At 37.9% G+C, this 5,723-nt stretch overlaps 1 protein-coding gene across 1 annotated transcript in view; it reads right to left on the bottom strand.

The window, feature by feature from the left end:
- The window catches only part of BABAM2 (BRISC and BRCA1 A complex member 2), a gene marked incomplete at its 5' end in the record, with an annotated part of 402,516 nt that overhangs the window by 352,560 nt on the left and 44,233 nt on the right, over window positions 1-5,723 (bottom strand). The gene's annotated exons all lie outside the window — the stretch shown is intronic.

The raw sequence follows: 5,723 nt of genomic DNA, 5'->3' as shown, positions 1-5,723 counted from the left end.
AAGAAGTACAGGAATGATGCTGTTTAACACTATGGAATACAGAAGATGAAAAGAAGAATCAGAAGTATAAAAGACCTGTGCCCTAACAGATTATTAAGTATACCATTAAAAATACACCCATGAGTTTATATCCTCTTTATAAACCAGTTCATCTCTTAGATGAAATGGGCTAAATATAATTCGCATTCAATAGAAAGAAAATCAAGTTGCCAAAATTTGACCTCTGAGTCATAAGAATGAAGGGAAACTGCACTTTTCTAAATCTCACAATACAGTTCACCCACTACGGCATGATAAATCAAAACAACTAAAATGACGATTCTATTTTAACAATAGTGACAAAATGTGCTTTATCTCTGTATTCCATATAATTTAAAAATCTCAAGTCATATCTGAGTTGAATAGGGTTAATGGATGCTGGTATCAAGAAGAGAAAAATACCACTGTTGAGGGAATGAAACATAGAGAAGAGATTAGGCCCTGTTACTACCCTTGACAAGCAGAGCCAGAAACAGAACAAAACAAACAAACAAAAATTCCGTTGACTCTGAAGACATAAGCATAACTTGATTTGCAACTGGGATGAAACATTCACTAAGGTACCTATCTGTTTTATGGAAAAACATTTGCAAATGGTATTAAAAGAGCACTTAAACTTTTGTCCTAGATCAACAAAATGGTCAGGATAATTTCAAACTGCTACAGAGTACCTTTAGAATTTGCCAAGGTTTGAAGTTTTTTGTTCTTTCAAAGGAAGAAAGCAGCAATGAGTAACAATAGTGTGCTTCCTGGCCTTAAGAAGAATGAGACAGGAGCTCTCCAGCTGCACTTCCTAGTGAAGTATGCCAGCTGCCTTCTGCAAACTGACATCAAATTGCCAAGAATTTACAGGAGAGCAGTTATGATGGATGGCCTAAAATACTGATCGATTGCAAGGAGGATGTAGTGCAAACCAAACAGCAACTAACAGGAAATCAGCCTTTGGGCTGGCAACTACACATTCAAGAAGGCTAGGAATCCTGGACCTCTGACAGCCAGTTTCATCATCTGTAAGCAGAGTTATCCTTCTCAGATAGCAGTCAGAAAAATCTTGTACAAAGCATTTTGATGTCTATTCCTATTTAATAACACTGCCCCCTGCCTGAACCAGTAGTTTCTTCACGTGTTAAAAAACACATCAAAGGTCCTAGAGCACTAGTTGGCCAAAAATCACATGTTTATGGGCACACACCTTCATTCTCTTAGCCACGAGCCTATTTGAATGCAATAAATGATTCACAGGCTGTCATGGTGGTAAAAAGAAAAACTAATATTTGGAGTTCACCAAATAGTGAGTCATAATCCTGGAAGAAAAGAAATCCTTATAATTGGCAGCCCTTTGGTATGAAACTTTAAAAATTGTTTTTAACATTAATATTAATTCGATGAAAGCTGGCAAAGAGAAAATGATTGAGAAGGATGATATTTGGTTGGCTTATGCCATATAAAAGTCCAGTTCATGCTCCAAGAAAAAGAATGAGTAGGATATCTACTACCTATTCCTAGACTTGCCTTCTGTACTCACGGCTGCCAAGTTACTCATTCTCCCACACAGCACTTTCCATACTAATTTTGACCCATAAGAATCAAAAAGAAGTCTTGCCTTCCTTGCACCCAAATGCCAAAATGGAATCTTTTAGTATTTCACCTTTATAAAAGGAATGTTTGAAAACAGGCCTGTTTGGCTGTGACATCAGTGAGTTGCTGAGGCCTCCAGGGGCCGGAGGAAGCATTCCCAGTCCCTCGCAGTGCTGCTGCACTCCTACGGTGCAATCTGGCAATGGCCAGCGACCAAATCTTTAAAGCTGTTTTATGGTATTTAACATATGGTCATAAATTGCTCAGTGCTCTAAAGAGGGGCTAAATTTGCCGCCCCTATTGATGAGACATGTTCTTATTTATTTAAATTTAGTGGCAAGCTGGCATTTCTCCAGATGGAGAGGTTTAGGCTTAAGTACAAAGGAAGAACTAACTAGAAATGAGTTGTAACTTTTCTATACACTGAATGCAACCACCTAAACTTAGGCGTACGTGCCTATGCTTGGGCACCACTATCAAATAGGGTTTCCCATATAGAAAGACAATAACATAAAGATTCTAATGTCTAAGAGCCAAGGAGGACAAAAACATAAATTTTATTCAGACAGCATAAAAAAGAAAAATTTTAAATCCACTCTTGGTCTTTTTAGACCACCCCTATTCCCCACCATCTCTCTGCCCTGTTGCTTTATTTCGCTCACAAATTAGCTATATCTGGTCTTCATCTGAAATCCCACAGCTACAAAATGCTCTTGAACTGACTAAATCTTCTAGCATCTATCTTCCTATTTTGCCGTATTTTTGGTCTTCTTTTTTTTTTTTTTAACTGATTTTAATTCTCCATCACTAAAAACAGGATATACCAAAACATTTTATTCCCTTCTGTTTACAAGCTAGCCCTGTAGCCAAAGGTGAAGGGGCAGAGGGGAGATTGTTACCAATGATATTAATGTGAAAGGTACCAGAAGAGAAATGTGAAGGGTAAAGACCCTAGAGGGTTTTTTTGTTTTGTTTTGTTTTTGAGACAGAGTCTCACTTTGTCGCCCTCAGTAGAATGCTGTTGCATCATAGCTCGCAACAACCTCAAACTCTTGGGATCTAGTGATCCTCCTGCCTCAGCCTCCCAAATAGCTGAGACTACAGGTGACTGCCACAATGCCGAACTATTTTTTAGAGACACAGTGCCACTCTTGCTCAGGCTGGGGTTTTTTGAGACAGAATGTCATTCTGTTGCCCTGGGTAGAGTGCAATGGTATCATTGCTCACAGAAACCTCAAACTCTTGGGCTTGAGAAATCCTCCTGCCTCAGCTTCCTGAGTAGCTAGCTAGACTACACTGAGTTGCGCCACAATGCCCAACTAGTTTTTCTATTTTCAGTAGAGACAGGGTCTCCCTCTTGCTCAGGCTGGTCTCAAATTCCTGAGCTCAGGTAATCCACCCACCTGAGCCTCCCTAAATGCTAGGATTACAGGGTGAGCCACTGCACTGGCTGACACTATGGGTTTTCTTTTTCATGTGCTGATACAGAACTAGCTGAAGAACCAAAAGATGATTATCTTGTCTAACTCTGGAATGTGAAGGAGGATTTCAATATATTAGAGGTTTGACAGCAAGCCCAGAAACAGTATAAAAGAACTGGTCTATGAAGAATTAGGTTGTTTGTATCAGACAAAAGTCTCACTTTTTAATTTTCAACATACAAAAGAATCATATCTGACATATCTTTTGTGAGAATGTAAATATGAAATCTCAATATTTCCCCCGAATCAGACTAACCTGAAAATTGAGGGAGATTAGTATTTAGATATTGCTACATAAAGCCTTCTGCACGCCTTGAACTTTTCCAACCTGGAGTGGCCATGAAATGTCCCAAAAGCTTACACAAACTTCTGTCTGAAATATTCTAGAGATAAGAACAGTTCAATGTCTTTATGGACCATAATAATAAAGGACTAATTTTAAAAAAAAAAAGAAGTACATTGGAGCCCACTGGATGCTTCCATTAAGGACCTAGTTTCCAAAACATCCTTTATTCTGAGGTCATACCAGAATTTCTGTTTTACCTACTCTGAAAAAGTCTATGAGCAGCCTCTTTTCTGATATGAAAACACTATTACTAGTGCTAAAAACTTGAAAAAAGGAATTACCCCAAAATACAAAGATAATTCACAGAATCAGGACCGTTTATTGATAGTAACTACGTACCCTCCCAAGATGCTGTTTACTCATTCACTGATCAACGTGATATATCAAAAATCATATTAAATGCAAGTAATCTAAACATTCCAACTAAGAGGCAAAACTGTCAGATTTAACTTATCAGACTGGGGAAAGGCTTTAGGAAGAAGACTTCAGTGGCAATTGTAACAATAAACAAATGGGACTTTAAATTGAATAGCTTCTGTATAGCTAAAGAGACAACAACCAAGCAAATAGACAACCATTAGAATGGGAAAAGATATCTGCATATTACCAATCCGACAAAAGTTTGATAACTAGAATCTACAGAGAATTCAAATTAATCAATAACCAGAGCTAACAATCCCTTATATCAATGGGCAAGAGAGATAAATAGAACCTTCTCTAAAGAAGACAAATGACTAACAAACATGAAAAAATGCTCAATGTCACTAATTATCAGAGAAATGTGAATCAAAATCACCCTGAGATATCACCTAACCCCAGTGAGAATGGCCCACATCATAAAGTCTCAAAGCTGCAATGCTGGTATGGATGTAGAGAAAGGGGAACACTTTACATTGCTGGTGGGACTGTAAACTAATACAACCTTTTTGGAAGGAAGAATGGAGAATGCTCAAAGAACTCAAACTAGACCTCCCATTTGATCCTGCAATCCCATTATTGGGCATCTACCCAGAAAAAAAAAGAAAAGAAAACACATTTTATCATAAGGACATTTGCACTAGACTATTTATCGCAGCTCAATTTACAATTGCCAAACTGTGGAAACAACCTACATGCCCACCAATCAAGGAAGGGGTTAACAAGCTATGGCATATATATACCATGGAATACTATTCAGCCACTAAAAAAGGTGGGAGACTTTACATCTTTTGTATTAACCTGGATGGAGTTGAAACACATTCTTCTTAGTAAAGCATCACAAGAATGAAGAAGCAAGAATCTAATGTACTCAATTTGATATGAAGAGGGCAGGGGAAATGGGGGAGCGGAGAGAGGGAAGGAGGGAGGTGGGTAGGGGATTAAAGTATGTGACACACCTCTTGGATTGTAAGAGGGACTTTATCTAAAAATTGCAATCAGTATAACCTGGTTCTGTATACCCTCAATGAATCCTGAACAACAACAACAAAAAGATCCTATTATATGCTGCCTAAAAAAATACTTTAATTATAAAGACACAAATAGGTTAAAAATAAAAAGAATGGAAATAGAGTTACCACCTTATATTGATATCAAAGTTGATTTCAAATGAATTAATGATTCTAAGGACAAAGAATAACAATTCAAGAAGACATAACAATCTTAAAAGTTTATGTATTTAAAAACAGAGGACAGGGCCAGATGCAGTAACTCACACCTATAATTCTACAATTCTGGGAAGCGCAGGGGCAAGAATCGCTTGAGCTTAGGAGTTCAAGACAAGCCTGGGCAAGAGCAAGACCGTCTCTACTAAAAACAGAAAAATTAGCTGAGTGGCAGGCAGGCAGTCCCAGCTCCTCAGGAGGCTGAGACAGGAGGGTCACTTGAGCCCAGGAGTTTGAGGTTGCAGTAGACTATGATGACACCACAGCACTCTGGCTCAGGCAACAGAGCAAGACTCTGTTCAGAAGAGGAGGGGAGGTCAGAGGAGGGAAAAAGAAGAGAAGAGAGGAGACAAGAGGACAAAAGAAAATCAGTAACAATATGTTACTGATTTAAACAACTCTATTTACCTAATTAAGTTAGGTGACTCTATTTATCTAACCCAATCTAATTTTTATTCACGTAACACTCCACATAAAACTTCAACAAACATTCTTTTCAGTCCACAAGGAACATGTACTAAGAGGAACTATACATCCTGGGCCATAAAACAAGTCTCAATAACTTTAAAAGAATTTAAGTAAAAACAAAGTATGTTCTCTGACCACAATAAAGATAAATTCAAAATCAATAAAAAA

The sequence above is a fragment of the Otolemur garnettii genome, unplaced genomic scaffold (assembly GCF_000181295.1).
Source record: "Otolemur garnettii isolate 467f Iridium unplaced genomic scaffold, OtoGar3 scaffold00022, whole genome shotgun sequence".
Taxonomy (NCBI): Eukaryota; Metazoa; Chordata; class Mammalia; order Primates; family Galagidae; genus Otolemur; species Otolemur garnettii.
This window is presented reverse-complemented; position numbering and strand designations above follow the sequence as displayed.